At 41.2% G+C, this 25436-nt stretch overlaps 4 non-coding genes and 8 pseudogenes across 4 annotated transcripts; all 12 read right to left on the minus strand.

Annotated features, from left to right (window-relative positions):
* Window positions 1–1950: 1950 nt before the first annotated feature.
* LOC140831291 (5S ribosomal RNA) lies at window positions 1951–2069 on the minus strand (annotated as a pseudogene).
* Window positions 2070–3591: 1522 nt separating this feature from the next.
* Window positions 3592–3709, minus strand: LOC140831234 (5S ribosomal RNA; annotated as a pseudogene).
* Window positions 3710–4398: 689 nt separating this feature from the next.
* LOC140831256 (5S ribosomal RNA) lies at window positions 4399–4516 on the minus strand (annotated as a pseudogene).
* Window positions 4517–16812: 12296 nt separating this feature from the next.
* On the minus strand, window positions 16813–16931 carry LOC140831221 (5S ribosomal RNA). The gene has a single exon (XR_012117803.1). It is a non-coding gene; the product is annotated as a 5S ribosomal RNA (ribosomal RNA).
* Window positions 16932–17691: 760 nt separating this feature from the next.
* LOC140831245 (5S ribosomal RNA) lies at window positions 17692–17831 on the minus strand (annotated as a pseudogene).
* Window positions 17832–18519: 688 nt separating this feature from the next.
* On the minus strand, window positions 18520–18637 carry LOC140831268 (5S ribosomal RNA; annotated as a pseudogene).
* Window positions 18638–20097: 1460 nt separating this feature from the next.
* Window positions 20098–20216, minus strand: LOC140831308 (5S ribosomal RNA; annotated as a pseudogene).
* Window positions 20217–20905: 689 nt separating this feature from the next.
* Window positions 20906–21023, minus strand: LOC140831306 (5S ribosomal RNA). Its single transcript, XR_012117874.1, has one exon. It is a non-coding gene; the product is annotated as a 5S ribosomal RNA (ribosomal RNA).
* Window positions 21024–21713: 690 nt separating this feature from the next.
* LOC140831307 (5S ribosomal RNA) lies at window positions 21714–21832 on the minus strand. Its single transcript, XR_012117875.1, has one exon. It is a non-coding gene; the product is annotated as a 5S ribosomal RNA (ribosomal RNA).
* Window positions 21833–22518: 686 nt separating this feature from the next.
* On the minus strand, window positions 22519–22637 carry LOC140831223 (5S ribosomal RNA; annotated as a pseudogene).
* A 690-nt stretch (window positions 22638–23327) lies between these two features.
* Window positions 23328–23446, minus strand: LOC140831305 (5S ribosomal RNA). The gene has a single exon (XR_012117873.1). It is a non-coding gene; the product is annotated as a 5S ribosomal RNA (ribosomal RNA).
* Window positions 23447–24139: 693 nt separating this feature from the next.
* On the minus strand, window positions 24140–24258 carry LOC140831279 (5S ribosomal RNA; annotated as a pseudogene).
* Between the last annotated feature and the right edge of the window lie 1178 nt (window positions 24259–25436).

Genomic DNA, 25436 nt, shown 5'->3' on the forward strand with positions numbered 1-25436 from the left:
AGCCCTCGTGTTGCGACCGTTTACGTAGATTATGACTAAAACATTCGAAATAATTGTTTTTAATGAGTAAACCGTCTCTGGATCAATCTGCATGCCCTTTCTCAATTAATCGGCTCACAACAACAAAAATAGTTCAATGTTTTCAAGAAATAGGTAAAAAAAACAACAACAAGAAGAAGAAATTAGAGAAGTTACAACTATTACTACGCCTGAGATAAGAGAAAATGTAACAAAAATCGAATTTCGACCTTCCTAGACCGATGTCTAGGGAAAGGGAAACTTACCAAAAGTTTAAAATCGCAATTATAGGGTCTTAGACAAGGAATTCGGATAAAACCACGTAGCTCAAGGCGGAGTCATGAGTCTCGTTCGTTGGCCCATTTACAATCAATTAGCATACAATTTTGTCCAAATCCGACGCGGCCCGAGCAACGTAAATTTAACATGTCTTGTCCGGTCCCGATCGAGATTTACATGATCGTTGTCGAAGATCTTCTATAAAAGAGGAATCAAAAATAGAAAAACACGAAAAGCGGCACGCAACACGAGGACTTCCAGGGGGCACGCGGCACTGCTCTCGCCCCATCACAACCCCGAGGTTACACGTGCTTACGGGAAGGGAGCACTAGGATGGGTGACCTCCCGGTGAAGCCGTCGTGTTGCGACCAGAACCCCGGGGTTAGGCGTGTTTGCACGAAGGCAGCAATAGGATGGGTGACCTCTCGGGGAAGCCCACGTGTCGCGACACCTGCTCAGAACAACAAAAATAGTTCAAAGTTTTCAGGAAATAGGCAAAAAAAAAAAACAAGAAAAAGAAGAAATTAGCGAAGTTAAAACTCTTACTACGCCTGAGATAAGAGAAAATGTAACCAGGATCGAATTTCGACCTTTCTAGGCCGATATTTCGGGAAACGAAAACTTACCAAAAGATGAAAATCACAAATTAGAGGGTCTTAGAAGAGGAATTCGACTAAAATCATGCCAGCTCTTAGCAGAGTCATGAGCTTCGTTTGTTGACTTATTTACAATCAAATTAGCATACAATTTTGTCCAAATCCGACGTGGCCTGATTGACGTAAATTTCACATGTCTTGTCCGGTCCTGATCAAGATTGACATGATCGTTGTCGAAGATCTTTTATAAGCAAGTAATCAAAAATAGAAAAACACGAAAAGCGGCGGTCAACACGAGGACTTCCCAGGGGGCACGCGGCACTGCTCTCGCCTCATCAGAACCTCGGGGTTACGCGTGCTTAAGCGAAGGCATCACTAGGATGGATGACCTCCTGGGGAAGCCCTCGTGTCGCGACCGTTTACGTATATTATGACTAAAACATTCGAAATAATTGTTTTTAAGGAGTAAACCGTCTCTGGATCAATCTGCATGCCCTTGCGCAATTAATTGACTCACAACAACAAAAATAGTTCAATGTTTTCAAGAAATAGGTAAAAAAAAAACAACAACAAGAAGAAGAAATTAGCGAAGTTACAACTATTACTATGCCTGAGATAAGAGAAAATGTAACAAGAATCGAATTTCGACCTTCCTAGGCCGATGTCTAGCGAAAGGGAAACTTACCGAAAGTTTAAAATCGCAAATTAGAGGGTCTTAGAGAAAGAATTCAACTACAATCATGTCAGCTCAAGGAGGAGTCATGAGTCTCGTTCGTTGGCCCATTTAAAATCAAATTACCTTACAATTTTTTACAAATCCTACACGGCCTGGGCGACGTAAATTTCACATGTTTTGTCCGGTCCTGACCGAGATTGACATGATTGTTGTCAAAGTTCTTCTGTAAGCAAGGAATCAAAAATGGAAAAACACGGAAAGTAGGGCAACACGAGGAGTTCCCAGAGGGCCCGAGCGATGTAAATTTCACATGTCTTGTCCGGTCCCGATCGAGATTGACATGATCGTTGCTGAAGATCTTCTGTAAGCAAGGAATCAAAAATAGAAAAACACGAAGACTTCCCACGGGGTCACCCATCCTAGTAATGCTCTCGCCCAAGCACGCTCCACTCCGGAGTTCTGATGGGAGCCGTTGCATTAGTTCTGGTATGATCGCACCAAACATTGAGTGGGCTTTTTATTCTTATATCCCTCGAGTACGTGTGGGCTGGAGAGCGTGCGACAACACGCGGCACTGCTCTCACCCCATCAGAACCCCAGGGTTAGACGTGCTTGCGCGAAGGCAGCCCTAGGTTGGGTGACCTCCTGGGGAAGTACTCGTGTCGCGATCGTTTACGTAAATTAGGACTAGAACATTCGAAATAATTATTTTAAATGAGTAAACCGTCTCTCGATCAATCTGCATGCCCTTTCGCGTTGAACCGGCTCACAACTACAAAAATAGTTCAATGTTTTCAAAAAATAGGTCAAAAAAAAAAAAAAACAACAAGAAGAAAAATAAATTAGCAAAGTTAAAATTATTACTACGCCTGAGATAAGAGAAAATGTAACCAGAATCGAATTTCGACCTTCCTAGGCCGATGTCTCGGGAAACAGAAACTTACGAATAGCTGAAAATCGGAAACTAGAGGGTCTTAGATAAGGAATTCGGCTAAAATAACGCCAGCTCCTGGCGGAGTCATGAGTCTCGTATGTTGTCCCGTTTAGAATCAAATTAGCATACAATTTTGTCCAAACCGACGCGGCCCGAGCGACGTTAATTTCACATGTCTTGTCTGGTCCCGATCGAGATTGATATGATCGTTGTCGTTGATCTTCTATAAGCGAGGAATAAAAAATAGAAAAACACGAAAAGTGGTGAAACACGAGGACTTCCCAGGGGGTCACCCATCCTAGTACTGCACTCGCCCATCCTAGTACTGATCTCCCTCAAGCACTCCTAACTTTGAAGTTCTGATGGGAGTAGGTGCATTAGTGCTGGTATGATCGCACCCAACATTTGGTGGGATGTTTATTCTTATATCCCTCGAGTACGTGTGGGCTGGGTGGCGAGGGACAACACACGGCACTGCTCTCGCCCCATTAGAACACCGGGGTAAGGCGTGCTTGCGTGAAGGCAGCACTAGGATGGGTGACCTCCAAAGGAAGTCCTCGTGTCGGGACCGTCTACATAAATTATGACTAAAACATTCGAAATAATTGTTTGTAATGAGTAATCCGTATCTGGGTCAATTTGCATGCCCTTTCGAGATTAACCGGCTCACAACAACAAAAATAGTTCAATGGTTTAAGGAAATAGGTAAAAAAAAACAACAACAAGAAGAATTCATTAGCGTAGTTAAAACTAAAACTACGCCTGAGATAAGTGAAAATGTAAGCAGAATCGAATTTCGACCTTCCTAGGCCAATGTCTCGGGAAACGGAAACTTACCAAAAGTTGAAAATATCAAATTAGAGGTCCTTAAAGAAGGGATTCGGCTAAAATCACGTTAGCTCATGGCGGAGTCATGAGTCTCGTTCGTTGGCTTGTTTACAATCAAATTAGCATACAAATTTGTCCAAATCCGACGCGGCCCAAGCGACGTAAATTTAACATGTCTTGTCCGGTCCTGATCAAGATTGAGATGATCGGAGTCGAAGATCATCTGTAAGAAATGAATCAAAAATAGAAAAACACGAAAAAGGGTGCAACACTAGGACTTCCAAAGGGGTCACCCATCCTGGTGCTGCTCTCCCCAGGCACGCTTAACTTCTGAGTTCTGATGGGATCCGGTGCATTAATACTGGTATGATCGCACCCAACATTGAGTATGCTGTTTATTCTTATATCCCCCGGGTACGTGTGGGCCGAGCGACGAGGGACAACACGCGACACTACTCTCGCCCCATCAGAACCTCGGGTCAGGCGTGCTTGCGCGAAGGCAGCACTAGGATGGGTGACCTTCCGGGGAAGTTCTCGTGTCGCGACCTTTTACGTAAATTATGACTAAAACATTCCAAATAATTGTTTTTAATGATTAAACAGTCTCTGGATCAATATGCATGCCATTTCGCGATGAACCGGTTCACAACAACAAAAATTGTTCAAAGTTTTCAGGAAATACGTAAAAAAAACAACCACAAGAAGAAGAAGAAACTAGGGAAGTTAAAACTATTACTACGCCTGAGATAAGAGAAAATAAAACCAGAATCAAATTTCGACCTTCATAGGTCGATGTGTCGGGAAACGGAAACTTACCAAAAGTTGAAAATCTCAAATTACAGGTCCTTAGAGAAGGAATTTGGCTAAAATCATGCCAGCTCATGGCGGAGTCATGAGTCTCGTTCGTTGGTCCGTTTACAATCAAATTAGCATACAATTTTGTCTAGATCTGACGCAGCCCGAGCGAAGTAAATTTCACATGTCTTGTCTGATCCCGATCGAGATTTACAGGATCATTGTTGAAGATCTTCTATAAGAAAGGAATCAAAAATAGAAAAACACAAAAAGGGGTGCAACACGAGGACTTCCCAGGGGGTCACCATCCTAGTACTGCTCTCACTCAAGCATGCTTGACTTCATAGTTCTTGTGAGATCCGGTGCGTTAGTGCTGGTATGATCGCACCCAACATTGAGTGGGCTGTTTATTCTTATAGCCCTGGAGTACGTGTGGGCCGGGCGGTGAGGGACAACACGCGGCACTGCTCTCGCCCCATCAGAACCCCGTGGTTAGGCGTGCTTTGAAAGGGGAACAATTTAGGGAGACCGAAAGCGCAACAGAAGTACAATTTTTTTTTTAAATTTCGGCCCCCTCATTGTTGTGTAGCAAAATACATGAAACACCAAATATGTCATACATAGGGTGTTAGAAATAGTTTTACCTATCAGCCTCTTGAGGTTGATGAATGGCACCAACTTTGTTGTTAAACAACAAAACTCTTGAATGGACGACAAGTCTACAAGCTTCCTCCTCCTTCAAAATTAGGCCCACCACTTGCTAGGTAAATCCCTTCTTGTTTTGCACTAGAAAAACAAGAAGATTTTTCAATGAGAAGATTTTGTTTCTCTAACAATTTGAAGAACAAAATGAAAAGGAAACTTGGAGAGAAAAATGGTTGAGATTTCGGCCAAGAGGAGTGGAGTGTGAGGTTGGAAGACTAGTCTTGGTAGTGTGAAAAGCTAAAAACCCTTTTAGCATGCCAAGCTTTGATATTTGAAAAAGTTGTCTCCAACTCTTCACCTCCCATGCATGCATATTATATGGTTTTTAACAAATTAAAAACCTTGGACTAAATTTAATTATCTCAAACATATTTGAGACTAATTAAACATTACTTGAATTTACTCAAGTCCACTAGTTAAATAATTTATTTAAATTGAGCTCTACAAGACCCAATATTATTTAATTAATTCAACACTTTGAATTAACTTAATTATTTGGATTCTACAAGGTCCACTAGTGTTTAATTAATTCAACACTTGAATTAATTTAATTTAGTCCATAATAATGTTTATGAAAATCACAATTTTAAAATACATTATTCACTTGGCCAAATTTTAATTTAGGAATACTTCCATAAATTAAAATTTATATTTCTCTCGTAGAAGTCATACTTCTATTTTTTTTTCTTACGCCTATAAACTAATTTATAAGCCGTTCAACACATTGAACTATTTTACTTCTCATCGGGATTTGGAAAGCTAGTACTTGTGTGGCCCTCAATGGTTCATTGATACAACTAGCCGTGGGTTCACATCTCCATGTGATTCGGACTAAACATGTACTTATTCGAGAATACCCCAATTGCTCCATTCTTACTTATCAACTCCTTGATAATAAGAACGTCAAAACTCAAGACTGATAGTACCCAACCAATCATGTTAAACGCCTAGCAGCATCGCTTACATGATTCCCTAGGTATCACATGATAGTGCCTGCAAGAACCATTCAATTATGGTTAGCGTACAGTACGGTCCCTTCAACTCATATATCCCGACCGATTCGACAACCATTGGTTTATCGAGAGTTGTCAATGAATCGATACTATGTGTCATGTCGTAGTTGCATCGATGGTGTAATCTATGAAACCCCTTTCATAATTACCACCATATTCTGATCAGAGATTTCAACCTACACATACATGAGAACACATAGGATATCCATACCCGAAGGTAAGCGGTGAATCCCCGACTACAATGCATCAACTCCTATGTGTTTCGACAGAACACCCAACCTTGCCACCTGATGACCCCATGAGAGTCGGTAAACAAGTCAAAGTGTAAGTCTAGCACATAGAGTCTCAATGTTGTCCCGGGTCATAAGGACTAATGGTGTACAACCATAAACTAGGACGTTTCAACTCGATAAGTGAGAACCACTTGGAAAGTCCTTTATAGAGGGTTGTTCAGTGCACTCTACCAGGAGCACCTATCTGCATGCTCGGACATCACAATGTCCCCTACCAATTAAACATGGTACTCACATCGCAGATACTAGTCTCGAGCTCTAGCGGCCTATATCCTTCTTAGTGGCGGCTGAATCGACTAGGAACCGTTTAGAATTTACAGTATTAAAAATATGAGTTTCACGATACTCATCATATGAGCATCTCATATTCTTTCTACTATTTGTATATTCAAGGCCTTTATCTATGCAACTAGCATGGGTATACAGATAAAGAAGTGCCAAAACAATAAATTCAAATATTATTAAAATAAAGATCGTTTATACATAGAGTTTCATTGTGAACACTCGGCCAACACTTGGCTCGACGTGCACCTACTCTAACAATCTCCCACTTGCACTAGAGCCAACTACCCATATGCTTTAAACCCATCGATTCGCGATGCTTCTCGAATAATGGTCCAGGTAAAGGCTTAGTTAGCGGATCAGCAACATTATCTGCGGAGCCGACTTTGTCAATCGTGACATCCCCTCTTTCCACGATCTCTCTGAGGATGTGGTACTTTCTCAATACGTGTTTGGACTTCTGATGAGACCTCGGCTCCTTTGCTTGAGCAATGGCTCCCGTGTTGTCACAAAACACCGGGACAGGAGCAACTCCATTAGGAATGACGCCCAACTCTTGGACGAAATTCCTTATCCAAACTGCCAACTTTGCTGCAGCTGATGCATCAATATATTCCACCTCAGTGGTGGAATCCGCAGTACTGTCTTGCTTGGAACTCTTCCAAGAGACAGCAGCACCATTGAGCATGAATATGAATCCAGATGTTGACTTCGAGTCATCAATATCGCTTTGGAAGCTAGAGTTGGTATAGCCTTCCAATTTCAGTTCTCCACCCCCATAGACCAAGAACAATTTATTGGTTCTTCTCAAATACTTGAGGATGTCTTTCACAGCTTTCCAGTGTGGAAGAACAGGGTTGGATTGATATCTACTCACTACACTTAGTGCAAAAATCACGTCAGGACGTGTAGATATCATCCCATACATGATGCTACCAATCGCAAATGCATAAGGAATGCTGGTCATCGCCGCTATCTCTGCATCAGTCTTGGGAGACATAGACTTGGATAGGGATACGCCATGACACATTGGTAGATGTCCTCTCTTGGACTCATCCATCGAGAACCGCTTCACGATGGTATCAATGTATGTGGACTGGGTGAGACCAAGCAATCTCTTTGATCTATCTCTATAGATCTGTATTCCCAATACAAAAGATGCTTCACCCAAGTCCTGCATCGAGAACTTACTAGCTAACCATATCTTAGTTGATTGCAACATTCCTACATCATTCCCAATGAGTAGAATGTCATCAACATACAACACCAGGAATGTCACAGCACTCCCACTGACCTTCTTATACACACAGAGTTCCTCAGGATTCTTAGTAAAACCAAACTCTTTGATTGTACTATTGAATCTGAGGTTCCAACTCCTAGATGCCTGCTTTAGACCATAAATAGATCTTTGAAGTTTGCATACCATATGCTCACTTCCGATAGATGTAAACCCTTCGGGTTGAGACATGTAAATCTCTTCCTTAATATCCCCATTAAGAAAGGTTGTCTTAACATCCATCTGCCATATCTCATAGTCATACCATGCAGCTATAGCTAGCAAAATCCTTATGTACTTGAACATTGCGACTGGGGAAAAGGTTTCCTCAAAGTCAACTCCTTGTCTCTGAGTATATCCTTTTGCCACCAATCGTACCTTGAAGGTCAATACCTTCCCTTCCGCCCCAAGTTTCCTCTTGTAAATCCATTTACACCCTATGGGAACAATTCCCTCAGGTGGATCCACGAGATTCCACACTTGGTTCGAATGCATGGAATTCATCTCAGATTCCATAGCCTCAAGCCATTTGGATGAATCGGCATCAGATAACGCTTCCTTGAAGGTCCTTGGATCACATCCATGGTTAGGCTCATCATGGCCCTCTTCAAGAAGCAGACCATACCTCATAGGTGGTCTCGAGACTCTCTCGGATCTTCTAGGAGCTTGTATATCCTCCCTTGGCTCTTCGGGTGTGGGTTCTACAATTGTGGGTGTTTCTCGAACCTCTTTGAGTTCTATCATCTCGCCTTTTCTATCTAGTAGAAATTCATTTTCTAAAAAGGTTTCATTCCTAGAAACAAACACCTTTGTTTCTTAGGGATGATAGAAGTAGTATCCAACCGAATTCTTTGGATATCCCACAAAGTAACATAAAATGGATCGACTATCCAATTTATCTCCCACTACCTGCTTCACATAAGCAGGGCACCCCCATATTCTAAGATAAGAATATTTGGGTGGCTTACCCATCCATATCTCATATGGTGTCTTGTCAACTGCCTTTGTATAGACATTGTTCAACAACATTGCCGCTGTCTCAAGCGCATATCCCCAAAAGGATGGCGGCAACTCCGTGAACCCCATCATAGACCGAACCATGTCCATCAAAGTTCGGTTACGACGCTCCGAAACACCATTCAACTGCGGTGTAGCGGGCGGAGTCCACTGCGAGAGAATCCCATTCTCCCTATGATACTCTTGGAACTCGGCACTCAAGTACTCACCACCTCGATCCGATCGAAGTGTCTTGATGCTTCGTCCCAATTGCTTCTCTACTTCACTTCTGAATTCTTTGAACCTTTCAAAGGCTTCAGACTTGTATTTCATCAAATACACATACCCATACCTCAAAAAGTCATCGGTAAAGGTGATGAAGTATGCATGTCCATGCTTAGTGGTGATGCTAAGCGGACCGCACACATCGGTATGGATCAAATCCAATAACCCTTTGGCTCGCTCCACATGGCCCTTAAAGGGAATCTTGGTCATCTTCCCTTTTAGACAGGATTCACAAGTCGTGAGAGCATTAATATCAGACATATCAAACGTGCCTACTCCCACTAACTTGTTCATCCTTCTTAGGGAAATATGTCCTAATCGAGCATGCCATAATTGTGCCATATTAAGAGTATCTTGTTTGCTCTTGTTTGTTGTTGTTATCGCTTGGACATTGTTTAGTGGAATATCTTTCAATTTTAAGTTATAGAGATCGTTTTCAAGTTCTCCGGTACCAACTAAACATTCATTCTTGTAAATGTTGCAAACACCTTTGCTAAATAAACAAGAAAATCTATCTTTGCCTAATATAGAAATGGAAATAATGTTTTTCACCAAGTCTGGTACAAACAAAACATCTCTTAACAACAACTTAAAATCATTGTTCAAAATTAAAGAAACATCTCCAACAGCTTTGGCAGCAACTCTTGCCCCATTGCCCATCCTCAAGAAGGTCTCACCTTCCCTGAGCCTCCTACTTCTTCCCATCACCTGCAAATCATTACAGAGATGTGAGCCACAGCCGGTATCCAATACCCAAGAAGTAGATTTAATTGAAATGTTTACTTCAATATAGAACATACCGTTTCCAGAACTCTTTTGGGCCAGATATTCCCTGCAATTAAGCCTCCAATGTCCAGGCTTCTTGCAGTGATGACAGACGTCAACAGTCTTGTCAGCCTTAACTGGTGCGGCTGCCACAGCGGGAATCGGAGTCTGCCTCTTCAAGGGCACGCACTTCTTGGGACGTTGGAAAGAACGCTTCTTTCCTTTCCCAGGTGGACCGGTCTTCGTTCCAGATGAAGAGCCCACAAAAAGAACCGGCTTCTCTTTCTTGATAGTGGACTCAAAAGTCACAAGCATGTTCACCCACTCCTCAAGGGTCGGCTCCATCTTGTTCATATTGAAATTCACCACAAAAGGATCAAACGAGCTAGGAAGTGACAACAGCAACACGTCGGTGGTCAACTCCGAAGGCAAGATCAAATCCATGCCAACGAGCTTGTCCACGAGCCCAATCAACTTTAGGCCATGCTCATGGACCGAGGCCCCATCTCGCAAGCGTAAAGTGATGAGCTCCTTGACTGTGGCATGCCTAATAGGCCGAGTCTGCTCACCAAAGAGCTCCTTGAGGTGCATATGAATGTCAGCAGCATTCTTTGCATCCTCAAAACGCCTCTGCAGCTCATCATTCATAGAAGCCTGCATATAACACCTAGCCTTCAAGTCATGGTCACACCAATCCTTGTAGGTCTGCAATTCCTCAGGAGTGCAGCTAGTCGGAGCCTCAGTAGGGGGCGACTCAGTCAGTGTATATGCAATTTTCTCCGAGTTCAAGACGATTTTCAGATTTCTTAGCCAAGTGTTATAGTTAGGTCCGGTTAGAACGTGTTTTTCGAGAATGGCAGAAAGCGGATTGCGAATTGAAGACATTGTCAAATTTTTTATTGAAAAGTAAAACAGATAAATGTTAATGACTATTTTAAAATATTTAATAAGATATAAAGTTTGGACTTTAACTTTATAAATTTTCGCTCCCACTGTTTTGACATTTTAACTATCCTCTAGTGAAAACGGGAAACTCCTTTCCTCAGTAGGTACGTAAGGTCCAATTAGCGAATTATGATCCCGAATAATATCAGCCAATCATAATTCCTAAAAGGTAGTTTCCAATTGCATCGCCATGCAACCCTCTACGTAAACTTTTGTCTCACGTTTGATTAGGACCCAATAATATGACGTCGTTCATCTTTACGTGTCAAGCCTAACCCATCGATATTGAACCTTAATGGACGGTCGCCATGAGTTCCCTCAATAATATGAGGCGAAATCATGGGAGTTCCACGTAGTTCACATCACCATGTCAATGGATGTCACAGCTTTCCGGCACCCAAAGTGTGGGGACCCGGACGCTAATCATGTTCTTAATCGTCATTGGGACTAAATCAATTATAATAAACAGGGTCTAATTTTTTTTTAAATGCGGAAGGTAATGGAATCAAACTACTATACATATCAGTATAAAAGTATCACTCTGATAAAATATACAATCATACATGCTCAGGTTCAACAACTACAATCAAGTGTTTAAACCCTATCTCTAGTCCAAGTCCGGAATCACCACTCTAATCTCGATCTGTCCTCATCTCTGTGACCCTGTACCTGTCCCACCTGTTGTCATGCACACATACAAACAAGACAACAGCCGGATAACTCCGGTGAGATATAAATATCCCAGTATAAACAATGTACTACATGCAATCATATAAAACATATATAAAAGTATAAACAAACATCGAAGCATGTATCTAATCTGACTACATGAATCAATGACTCGTGATCTAATCTTATCTTATCTCAAATCTAGGGATCCCAATCTAATTTAGACTTTGGTATGCTGTATGGAATGTGTCTGAGATAGACGTCGATCTACATCTGAAGCTCTTCGATACACCGTAAGTCTAGAGTCTTATCGGTTCTGAGAAAGACTCGGCGGTTCTGCCCTAGCTAGGCTGTCTGCCCTAGACTCGGACTCTGACTCTGTTCTAAGTCAATACATTAACATATCAATCTGATAATCTGCAAATATCAATGCAATAAAATAAAGTATGTGATTTAGGGAAACTCAAGTCAAACCTAACTCGAGTTGTGCAATCCCGAATCAACATTTATTTATACCTTTCTTGCTGTCACTCTAATACAATCGAAGTCTCGATTCAAAGTCTGTCATTGTTCAATCTGGCAATGACAATATCAATATATTCTGTATCAATAATCTAATCAAATCACAACATCTCTGTTTTAACAAATTCTGATAGTACAACAGTACAATCTGGCGATACTGATAATACTATATCAGTCTATATCAATTCCAATCATTTACAATCAACCACCATACAAATCTGATATCAATTCTATTCAATTTCATTCTGAAATTCATAACAATTCCATATGATATCCGTTTCTCAATCTGACTTCGATTCTACGTTGTCTAACATGTCAAGAACAACATATATGACGTGTATTCAATTCTAACAACATCATAATTTCCAAACATGTCAAAACGTAATAAAACTTACGTCCAGTTGTAGTCTGCGTTGATAGGAACTCGGTACCGAAGTTGGATTCAAAATCAGACGGACGGATCGTTCATAAAAGGCGTAAGGATTTTCACGATGCTTCTTCAAAGCTTTTCTCGACTTCCTCCTTCAGAATCTGAGGAAATTATGAAGGAGCTTTATATATATATATATTGCATGTAATTCGTACGTGGCTTCTCCAGAATTTCGCTCATTTCAGCCGACGCTCCGCGGCACTCTCTGTCCAAGAGTTTCGAATTGACCCATTGGCGCTCGGGCGGTCAAAAACTACCGCCCGGGCGCCACTCCTTCTGCCCGTAACATTTTCTTGTTATCCACTGGCGCTCGAGCGGTAATATTCTACCGCTCGGGCGCCATACTTTCTGTCCGAGCACGTTTCTTGTTGAGCATTGGCGCTCGGGCGGTCATTACTTACCGCTCGGGCGCCAACAGTTCTGCCCAAAAATATCATAATTCATATGCTTGGTCAAATATGGTCTCGTAATAGCCCGTTTTTAATTATATCAATTCATAATCAATAATCCTATCAGATTACGATAATCAATTTCTCGGGCATTACACAAAGCTCCCCCAATAATATGAGCCGAGCCCCGAGTACGGGTAGCGTTCATCATGCACCCATTGTCGATGGAAGACAAGGAAATTATAAACAAATTTATAATTCCCCTTTTCGGACTTGATATTAATTTTGAGTCTTATTCAAAATGAGGGTTTTTTAATTTTGAAAGGTCTCATCATTAATTTTATTTTAAAAGCTCGCCATGTTTGATCGTATGTTTGCCGGATTCATGCAACTTTGTTATTATCATAATAATAACGCACATACTCATTATTTATAACATATCATGCATATATTATAAACAGTAAACAAACAAGGATGATCAATCGCCCCAATAATAATGACCCGTGTGAGCTAAACACGGGCCTAGGTCCAATCCTAGGGTAAATGCACGGGATGCAATGCAACTATTACATTAGCTTCCAATATTAACATGTCTTCGATCTTCATAATCATCATGGCCACCATCTTCCAATCTTGATCATCCATTATACTAATATTTACAAATAAATATCCATGGCAAATAGGGATACATCTCATGGGGGTGGGAACGGGCCATAAATCAAGCCCACTTTATAAATTGATAATTATTACAATCATTCAACACAAAATATCCTAGCACACACCTAGCAAATTGGGCTTGGGCTTTTGATCATCCTTCATGCATAATATCACATATCATACACCATCAATTAATTATCACAATAATTAATTGATCCAATATTATATATCTTGAACCAATCACTAACCGCCACGATTATAAACTAAATTAACAAAGTATACAAACACCTTTGTCTACTTTCCAATTAATTTATTTATAACCGAATTTCTTGTAAATCACAATTTACTATAAATAATTAAAGTTCAACTTCAATTATTTATTTTATGAGAACAATTTGCAACTTTTGTAATTTTAAACTTAAGGGCCCGAAAACTTATTTTCCACCAAAAAAATTTTGGCCCATTTAAAATTCACAAATATGTTAGGCATCCAATGGCCCAACAACTCAAGGCCCATGACACTTTGATAATCCAAAAAACTTTTGGAAACCCTAGTCGTCATCGCCGTCGCCGGAGCTCCGTCACCGGATTCCGGCAACAATTTTTTTTTTTAATTTTAAAAAGGGGGGGGGGGGGGGGGGTTTCGGGCAGCCCAAGGGGCTGCCCTTGCTGCCCGTTTCGGGCAGCCCCTCAGGCAGCCCGAGGTGCCTGAAATGGGCAGCAACATGCTGCCAAAATTTGCCCCAAATATGGCCTTGATTTTGGTTGCAAAAAATATTTCAAGCGGTTAGAAAACGATCTCAATATAATATTATGTATTATGCTACACAAAATGGTAACCATAGCTCTTGATACCACTTGAAAGGGGAACGATTTAGGGAGACCGAAAGCGCAACGGAAGTACAATTTTTCTTTAAAATTCCGGCCCCCTCATTGTTGTGTAGCAAAATACATGAAACACCAAATATTTCATACATAGGGTGTTAGAAATAGTTTTACCTATCAACCTCTTGAGGTTGATGAATGGCACCAACTTTGTTGTTAAACAACAAAGCTCTTGAATGGATGACAAGTCTACAAGCTTCCTCCTCCTTCAAAATTAGGCCCACCACTTGCTAGGTAAATCTCTTCTTGTTTTGCACTAGAAAAACAAGAAGATTTTTCAATGAGAAGATTTTGTTTCTCCAACAATTTGAACAACAAAATGAAAAGAAAACTTGGAGAGAAAAATGGTTGAGATTTCGGCCAAGAGGAGTGGAGTGTGAGGTTGGAAGACTAGTCTTGGTAGTGTAAAAAGCTAAAAACCATTTTAGCATGCCAAGCTTTGATATTTGAAAAAGTTGTCTCCAACCCTTCACCTCCCATGCATGCATATTATATGGTTTTTAACAAATTAAAAATCTTGGACTAAATTTAATTATCTCAAACATATTTGAGACTAATTAAACATTACTTGAATTTACTCAAGTCCACTAGTTAAATAATTTATTTAAATTGAGCTCTACAAGACCCAATATTATTTAATTAATTCAACACTTTGAATTAATTTAATTATTTGGATTCTACAAGGTCCACTAGTGTTTAATTAATTCAACACTTGAATTAATTTAATTTAGTCCATAATAATGTTTATGAAAATCACAATTTTAAAATACATTATTCACTTGGCCAAATTTTAATTTAGGAACACTTCCATTAATTAAAATTTATATTTCTCTCATAGAAGTCATACTTCTATTTTTTTTCTTACGCCTATAAACTCATTTTTAAGTCGTTCAACACATTGAACTATTTTACTTCTCATCGGGATTTAGAAAGCTAGTACATGTGTGGCCCTCAATGGTTCATTGATACAACTAGCCGTGGGTTCACATCTCCATGTGATTCGGACTAAACATGTCCTTATTCGAGCATACCCCAATTGCTCCATTCTTACTTATCAACTCCTAGATAATAAGAACGTCAGAACTCAAGTCTGATAGTACCCAACCAATCATGTTTAATGCCTAGCAGCATCGCTTACATGATTCCCTAGGCATCACATGATAGTGCCTGCAAGAACCATTCAATTATGGTTAGCGTACAGTACGGTCCCTTCAACTCATATATCCCGACCGATTCGACAACCATTGGTTTATCGAGAGTTGTCAATGAATCGATACTATGTGTCATGTCGTAGTTGCATCGATGGTGTAATCTATGAAACCCCTTTCATAATTACCACCATACTCTGATCAGATATTTCAACCTACACATACATGAGAACACATAGGATATCCATACCCGAAGGTAAGCGGTGAATCCCCGACTACAATGCATCGACTCCTATGTGTTTCGACAGAACACCCAACCTTGCCACCTGATGACCCCATGAGAGTCGGTAAACAAGTCAAAGTGTAAGTCTAGCACATAGAGTCTCAATGTTGTCCCGGGTCATAAGGACTAATGGTGTACAACCATAAACTAGGACGTTTCAACTCGATAAGTGAGAACCACTTGGAAAGTCCTTTATAGAGGGTTGTTCAGTGCACTCTACCAGGAGCACATATCTGCATGCTCGGACATCACAATGTCCCCTACCAATGAAACATGGTACTCACATCGCAGATACTAGTCTCGAGCTCTAGCGGTCTATATTCTTCTTAGTGGCGGCTGAATCGACTAGGAACCGTTTAGAATATACATTATTACAAATATGAGTTTCACGATACTCATCATATGAGCATCTCATATTCTTTCTACTATTTGTATATTCAAGGCCTTTATCTATGCAACTAGAATGGGTATACAGATAAAGAAGTGCCAAAACAACAAATTCAAATATTATTAAAATAAAGATCGTTTATACATAGAGTTTCATTGTGAACACTCGGCCAACACTTGGCTCGACGTGCACCTACTCTAACATGCTTGCGCGAAGGCAGCACTATGATCAGTGACATCCCGGCGAAATGATCGTGTCACGACCGTCTACGTAAATTATGACAGAAACATTCGAAATAATTGTTTTTAATGATTAAACCGTCTCTGGATCAATCTGCATGCCATTTTGCGATGAACCGGCTCACAACAACAAAAATTGTTCAATGTTTTCAGGAAATAGGTAAAAAAAAAACAACAAGAAGAAGAAGAAGAAACTAGCAAAGTTAAAATTATTACTACGCCTGAGATAAGAGAAAATGTAACCAGAATCGAATTTCGACCTTCCTAGGCCGATGTTTCGTTAAACGGAAACTTACCAAAAGTTGGAAATCTCAAATTAGAGGTCTTTAGAGAAGGAATTCGGCTAAAATCACACCAGCTCATCGCGGAGTCAATTGTCTTGTTCGTTGGCAAGTTTACAATAAAATTAGCATACAATTTTGTCCAAATCCGACGTGGCCTGAGCGACGTAAATTTCACATGTCTTGTCCGGTCCGATCGAGATTGACATGACCGTTGTCGAAGATCTCGCCCATGGGGGTGCAACACGAGGACTTCCCAGGGGGTCACCCCTGCTAGTACTGATCTCGCCCAAGCACGCTTAACTTTGGAATTCTGATGAGATCCGGTGCATTAGTGCTGGTATGATGGCACCCAACATTGAGTGGGCTGTTTAATTTTCTATCCATCGAGTACGTGTGGGCCGGTCGGCAAAGGACAACACGCGGCACTGCTCTCACCCCATCAGAACCCCGTGGTTAGGCGTGCTTGCGCAAACGCAGCGGTAATATGGGTGACCTCTCGGGGAAGTACTCGTGTCGTGTCCGTTTACGTAAATTATGACTAAAACATTCGAAATAATTGTTTTTAATGAGTAAACCGTCTATGGATCAATATGCATGCCCTTTCGAGATTAACCGGCTCACAACAACAAAAATAGTTCAATGTTTTCAAGAAATAGGTAAAATAAAACAAGAAGAAGAAGAATTAATTAGCGTAGTTAAAACTATTACTACGCCTGAGATAAGAGAAAATGCAATCATAATCAAATTTCGAACTTCTTAGGACGATGTCTCGTTAAAAAACTATTACTACGTCCGAGATAAGAGAAAATGCAATCATAATCGAATTTCGAACTTCTTAGGTCGATGTCTCGTTAAACGGAAACTTACCTAAAGTTTAATATCTCAAATTAGAGGGCCTTAGAGAAGGAATTCAGCAAAAATCACGCCAGCTCTTGGCGGAGTCATGAGTCTTGGCCCGTTTACAATAAAATTAGCATACATTTTTTTCCAAATCCGACGCGGCCCGAGCGATGTAAATTTCACATTTCTTGTCCGGTACCGATCGAGATTGAGATGATCGGAGTCGAATATCTTCTGTAAGAAAGGAATAAAAAATAGAAAATCAAGAGAAGGGGTGCAACACGGGGACTTCCTAGGGGGTCACCCATCCTTGTACTGCTCTCCCCTATCCTATTACTGCCCTCGCCCAAGCATACTTAACTTCGGTGTTCTGATGGGATCCGGTGCCTTAGTGCTGGTATGATCGCACCCAACATTTTGTGGGCTGTTTATTCTTATATCACTCGAGTACGTGTGGGCCGGGCGACAAGGGACAACACACGGCACTGCTCTCGCCCCATCAGAACCCCGGGGTTAGGCGTGCTTGCACGAAGGCAGCACTATGATCGGTGACATCCCGACGAAGTCCTCGTGTCACGACCGTCTATGTAAATTATGACTGAAACATTCGAAATAATTGTTTTTAATGATTAAACCGTCTCTGGATCAACCTGCATTCCCTTTCGCGATGAACAGGCTCACACCAACAAAAATTGTTCTATGTTTTCAAGAAATAGGTCAAAAAAAATAACAACTACAAGAAGAAGAAGAAATTAGCGAAGTTATAACTATTACTACGCCTGAGATAAGAGAAATTGTAACCAAAATCGAATTTCGACCTTCCTAGGCCGATGTCTCAGGAAACGGAAACTTGCCAAAAGTTGAAATACGGAAATTAGAGGGTCTTAGATAAAGAATTCAGCTAAAATCATGCCAGATCATGGCGAAGTCATGAGTCTCATTCGTTGGCCCGTTTACAATCAAATTAGCATACGATTTTGTCCAAATCCGACGCGGCCCGAGCGACATAAATTTCACATGTCTTGTCCGGTCCCGATTGAGATTATCGGAGTCGAAGATCTTCTGTAAGAAATGAATCAAAAATAGAAAAACACGAAAAGGAGTGCAACACGAGGACTTCTAGGGGGTCACCCATCATAGTACTGCTCTCCCCCAAGCACGCTTAACTTTATAGTTTTTATGGGATCTGGTGCATTAGTGATGGTATGATCGCACCCAACATTTGGTGGGCCGTTTATTCATATATCCCTCGAGTACGTGTAGGCCGGGCGGCGAGGGACTACACACGGCACAGCTCTCCCCCATCAGAACCCCGGGGTTAGGCGTGGTTGCGTGAAGGCAACACTAGGATGAGTGACCTTCCGGGGAAGTACTCGTGTCGCGACCGTTTACGTAAATTATGACTAAAATATTTGAAATAATTGTTTTTAATGAGTAAAATGTCTCTTGATCAATATGCATGTCCTTTCGAGATTAAACTGCTCACAACAATAAAAATAGTACAATTTTTTCAAGAAATAGGTAAAAAAAAACAAGAAGAATAATTAATTAGCGTAGTTAAAACTATTACTACGCCTGAGATAAGAGAAAATGTAACCAGAATCGAATTTCGACCTTCCTAGGCCGATGTCTCGTTAAACGGAAACTTACCAAAATTTGAAAATCTGAAATTAGAAGTCCTTAGAGAAGGAATTTGGCTAAAATCACGCCAGCTCATGGCGGACTCATGAGTGTCGTTCGTTGGCCCATTTACAATAAAATTAGCATACAATTTTGTCTAAATCCAACGCGGCTCGAGCGACGTAAATTTCACATGTCTTTTCCGGTCCCGATCGAGATTGAGATGATCGGAGTCGAAGATCTTCTGTAAGAAAGTAATCAAAAACAGAAAAACACGAAAAAGGGTGCAACACGGGGACTTCCCAGTGGGTCACCCATTCTAGTACTGCTCTCTCCCAAGCACGCTGCATTAGTGCAGGTATTATCCCACCAACATTTGGTGGGCTGTTTATTCTTATATCCCTCGAGTACGTGTTGGCCGGGCGGAGATGGACAACACGCGGCACTGCTCTTGCCCTATCAAAACCCTGGGGTTAGGCGTGCTTGCGCGAAAGCAGCACTAAGATGGGTGATCTTCCGGGGAAGTTCTCGTGTCGTGACCATTTATGTAAATTATGACTAAAACATTCGAAATAATTGTTTTTAATGAGTAAACCGTCTCTGGATCAATATGCCCTTTCGCGATGAACCGGCTCACAACAACAAAAATAGTTCAATGTTATCAGGAAATATGTAAAAAAAAAAACAACAAGAAGAAGAATTAATAAGCGTAGTTAAAACTATTACTACGTGTGAGATAAGTGAAAATGTAACTGGAATCGAATTTTGACCTTCCTAGGCCGATGTCTCGTTAAACAAAAACTTACCAAAAGTTGAAAATCTCAAATTAGAGAGCCTTAGAGAAGGAATTCGGCTAAAATCACGCCAGCTCATTGAGGACTCATGAGTCTCATTCGTTGGCCTGTTTACGATCAAATTAACATTCAATTTTGTCTAAATCCGACGCGGCCCGAGCGACGTAAATTTCACATGTCATGTCCTGTCCCAATCGAGATTGAGATGATCTGAGTCAAAGATGTTCTGTAAGAAAGGAATCAAAAATAGAAAAATACGAAAAGGATTGCAACACGAGGACTTCTTAGGGGGTCACACATCCTAGTACTGCTCTCCCCCAAGCACGCTTAACTTCTGAGTACTGATGGGATCCGGTGCATTAGTGCTGGTATGATCGCACCCATTATTTTTTCGGCTGTTTATTCTTCTATCCCTCGAGTACGTGAGGGCTGGGCGGCGAGGGACAAAACGCGGCACTGCTCTCGCCCCATAAGAACCCCGGGGTTAGGCGTGCTTGCGCGAACGCAACACTAGGATGGATGACCTTCCGGGGAAGTCCTTTTCTCACGACCGTTTACGTAAATTACGACTAAAACATTCGAAATAATTGTTTTTAATGAGTAAACCGTCTCTGGATCAATATGCATGCCCTTTCGAGATTAACCGGCTCACAACAACAAAAATAGTTCAATGTTTTCAGGAAATAAGTAAAAAAAAAAAACAACGAGAAGAAGAATTAATTAGGTATTTTAAACTATTACTACGCTTGAGATAAGAGAAAATGTAACCAGAATCGAATTTCGACCTTCCTAGGCCGATCTCTCGGGAAACGGAAACTTACCAAAAGTTGAAAATCTCAAATTAGAGAACCTTAGAGAAGGAATTCGGCTAAAATCACACCAGCTCATGGTGGAGTCAGGAGTCTTGTTCGTTGGCCCGTTTACAATAAATTAGCATACAATTTTGTCCAAATCTGACGCGGCCCATGCGACGTAAATTTCACATGTCTTGTCTAGTCCCGATCGAAATTGAGATGATCGGAGTCGAAGATCTTCTACAAGAAAGGAATCAAAAATAGAAAAATAGGAAAAGGGGTGCAACACGAGGACTTCCAAGGGGTGACCCATCCTAGTACTGCTCTACCCCAAGCACGCTTAACTTCGGAGTTCTGATGGGATCCGGTGCATTAGTGCTGGTATGATAGCACTCAACATTTTGTGGGTTGTTTATTCTTATATCTCTCGAGTACGTGTGGACTGGGCGGCGAGGAACAAAACGCGGCACTGCTCTCGCCCGATCAAAACCCCAGGGTTGGGCGGGCTTGCGCGAAGGTAGCACTAAGACATGTGACCTGACGGGGAAGTCCTCGTCTCGCGACCGTTTACGTAAATTATGACTAAAACATTCGAAATAATTGTTTTTAATGAGTAAACCGTCTCTGGATCAATATGCATGCCCTTTCGAGATTAACCGGCTCACAACAACAAAAATAGTTCAATGTTTTCATTAAATAAGTAAAAAAAAAAACAACAAGAAGAAAAATTAATTAGCGTATTTTAAACTATTACTACGCTTGAAATAAGAGAAAATGTAACCAGAATCGAATTTCGACCTTCCTAGGCCGATCTCTCGGGAAACGGAAACTTGCCAAAAGTTGAAAATCTCAAATTAGAGGGCCTTATAGAAGGAATTTGGCTAAAATCACGCCAGATCATGGTGGAGTCATGTGTGTTGTTTGTTAGCCCGTTTACAATCAAATTAGCATACAATTTTGTCCAAATCCGACCCGGCCCATGCGACGTACTTTTCACATGTCTTTTTTGGTCCAAATCAAAATTGAGATGATCGCAGTCGATTCTCTTCTGTAAACAAGGAATCAAAATTAGAAAAACACGAAAAGGGATGCAACACGAGGACTTCCAAGGGGGTGACCCATCCTAGTACTGCTCTCCCCCAAGTACGCTCAACTTCGGAATTCTGATGGGATCCGGTGCATTAGTGCTGGTATGATCGCACCCAACATTTGGTGGGCTTTTTATTCTTATATCCCTGGAGTACGTGTGGGCCAGGCGGCGAGGGACAACACGCGGCACTGTTCTAGCCCTATCAAAACCCAGGGTTAGGTGTGCTTGCGCGAAGGCAACACCAGGATGGGTGATCTTCCGAGGAAGTCCTCGTCTCGCGACAGTTTACGTAAATTATGACTAAAACATTCTAAATAATTTTTTTAATTAGTAAACCGTCTCTGGATCTATATGCATGCTTTTTCGAGATTAACCGGCTCAAAACAACAAAAATAGTTCAATGTTTTCAGGAAATAGGTAAAAAAAAACAATAAGAAGAAGAATTAATTTGCGTAGTTAAAACTATTACTACGCCTGAGATAAGAGAAAATGTAACCATAATCGAATTTCGACCTTCCTAGGCTGATTTCTTGTTAAACGGAAACTTACCAAAAGTTGAAAATCTCAAATTAGAGGGCATTAGAGAAGGAATTCGGCTAAAATCATGCCAGCTCTTGGCGGAGACAAGAGTCTCGTTCGTTGGCCTGTTTATAATCAAATTAGCATACAATTTTATCCAAATCTGACGTGGCTCGAGCGACGTAAATTTCACATGTCTTGTCCGATCCCGAACGAGATCGAGATTATCGGAGTCGAAGATCTTCTGTAAAAAAAGAATCAAAAATAGAAAAACACGAAAAGCGGTGCAACACGAGGACTTCCCAGAGGGTGACCCATCCTAGTACTGCTCTCCCCCAAGCACGCTTAACTTCGGAGTTCTTTTGGGATCCGGTGCATTAATGCTGGTATGATCTTACCCAACATTTGTTGGGCTATTTATTCTTATTTCCCTCTAGTACGCGTGGGTCGGGATGCGAGACAACACACGGCACTGCTCTCGCCTCATCAAAACCCCGGGGTTAGGCGTGCTTGCACGAAGGCAGCACTAGGATGGGTGACCTTCCGGGGAAGTCCTCGTCTCCCGACCGTTTGCGTAAATTATGACTAAACATTCGAACTAATTGTTTTTACTGAGTAAACCATCTCTGGATCAATATTGATGCCCTTTCGAGATTAACCGGCTGACAAGAACAAAAATAGTTCAATGTTTTCAGAAAATCGGTAAAAAAAAAAAACAACAAGAAGAAGAAGAATTAATTAGCGTAATTAAAACTATTACTACGCCTGAGATAAGAGAAAATGTAACCAGAATCGAATTTCGACCTTCCTAGGCCGATTTCTCGTTAAACGAAAACTTACCAAAAGTTAAAATCTCAAATTAGAGGGCCTTAGAGAAGGATTTCGGCTAAAATCACGCAAACTCATGGCAGATTCATGAGTCTCGTTCATTGGCCTGTTTATAATAGAATTAGCATACAATTTTGTCCAAATCCAACGCGGCTCGAGTTTCGTAAATTTCACATGTCTTGTTCGGTCCCGATCGAGATTGACAAGATCGTTGTCGAATCTCTTCTGTATGCAAGGAATCAAAAATAGAAAAACAAGAAAAGGGGTGCAACACGAGGACTTCCCAGAGGGTCCCCAATCCTAGTACTGCTCTCGCCCAAGCACGCTTAACTTCGGAGTTCTGATGGGATCCGGTGCATGAGTGCTAGTATGATAGTACCCAACATTTGGTGGGCTGTTGATTCTTGTATCTCTCGAGTGCATGTGTGTCGGGCGGCGAGGGACAACAACACGTGGTACTGCTCTCGCCCTATCAAAACCCCGGGGTTAGACGTGCTTGCGCGAAGGCAGCACTAGGATGGGTGACCCTCCGGGGAAGTCCTCGTGTCGCGACTGTTTACGTAAACTATGACTAAAACATTCGAAATAACTGTTTTTTACTGATTAAACCGTCTGTGGATCAATATGCATGCCTTTTCGAGATTAACCGGCTCAAAACAACAAAAATAGTTCAATTTTTTCAGGAAATAGGTAAAAAAAAACAAGAAGAAGAAGAATTAATTAACGTAGTTAAAACTATTACTACGTTTGAGATAAGAGAAAATGCAATCAGAATTGAATTTCGACCTTCCTAGGTCGATCTCTCGGGAAACGGAAACTTACCAAATGTTGAAAATCTCAAATTAGAAAAGCCTTAGAGAAATAATTCGGCTAAAATCACGCTAGCTCATGACGGAGTCATGAGTCTCGTTCGTTGGTCTGTTTACAATCAAATTACCATACAATTTTGTCCAAATCCGACGCGGCCCGAGCGACGTAAATTTCACATGTCTTGTCCGGTCTCGATCGAGATTGACATGATCGGAGTCGAATAACTTCTGTAAGAAAGGAATCAAAAATAGAAAAACATGAAAAGAAGTGCAACACGAGGACTTCCCATGGGGTGACCCATCTTAGTACTGCTTTCCCCAAAGCACACTTAACTTCTTAGTTCCGATGGGATCCGATGCATTAGTGCTGGTATGACCGCACCGACATTTGTAGGGCTGTTTATTCTTATATCCCTCGAGTATGTGTGGGCCGGGCGGCGAGGGACAACACGCGGCACTGCTCGCGCCATATCAAAACACCGGGGTTAGGCGTGCTTGCGGAAAGGCAGCACTATGATGGGTGAACTTCTGGGGAAGTCCTTGTGTTGCAACCGTTTACGTAAATTATGACTAAAACATTCGAAATAATTGTTTTGACTGAGTAAACCGTCTCTGGATCAATATGCATGCTCTTTCGAGATTAACCGGCTCACAACAACAAAAATAGTTCAATGTTTTCAGGAAATAGGTAAAAGAAAACAACAAGAAGAAGAATTAATTACCATAGTTAAAACTATTACTATGCTTGAGATAAGAGAAAATGTAAGCAGAATCGAATTTCGACCTTCCTAGGCCGATGTCTCGGGAAACGGAAACTTACCAAAAGTTGAAAATATTAAATTAGAGGGCCTTACATAAGGAATTCGGCTAAAATCACGCCAGCTCATGGCGGAGTCATGAGTCTCGTTCGTTGGCCCGTTTACAATCAAATTAGCATACAATTTTGTCCAAATCCGACGCGGCTCGAGCGACGTAAATTTCACATGTCTTGTCCGGTCCCGATCGAACTTGAGATGATCGGAGTCGAAGATCTTCTGTAAGAAAGGAATCAAAAATAGAAAAACACGAAAAGGGCCGCAACACGAGGACTTCCTAAGGGTGACCCATCCTAGTACTGCTCTCCCCAAGCAGGTTAAAACACGCAATGATATATGATATGCAATGCATGTATGTCATGGAGGTATCAGGTCAAATGCCCATCCACTGAGCACATGTCAGAATCAATCGAATCGCTATCAAATCAACGCTCGATCTGGAACACCGGCCTCAATCAGGGATACACGCATGATAGTGTTGACAAAGCGTCATCAAATCCCAAATCTCAATCAATCATTGGGTCCACTAATGACTATGTTTTAAGGGCCACATAATGCAAAACATAGCATCGTGTTAACAAACCCAGAATCAAATCCAATCATATCAAGGTATCCAAGGATCATAGCTCAACGTGTATGTCATGTATGCCACATCAAATCAATAAATAAGACATATATTCTCATTCCCATCAATCAAATCAATCCAACATATATCATATAATACAGATACCTGTCGTATGTTGCCCG

The sequence above is a fragment of the Primulina eburnea genome, chromosome 4 (genome assembly GCF_022965805.1).
Source record: "Primulina eburnea isolate SZY01 chromosome 4, ASM2296580v1, whole genome shotgun sequence".
Taxonomy (NCBI): Eukaryota; Viridiplantae; Streptophyta; class Magnoliopsida; order Lamiales; family Gesneriaceae; genus Primulina; species Primulina eburnea.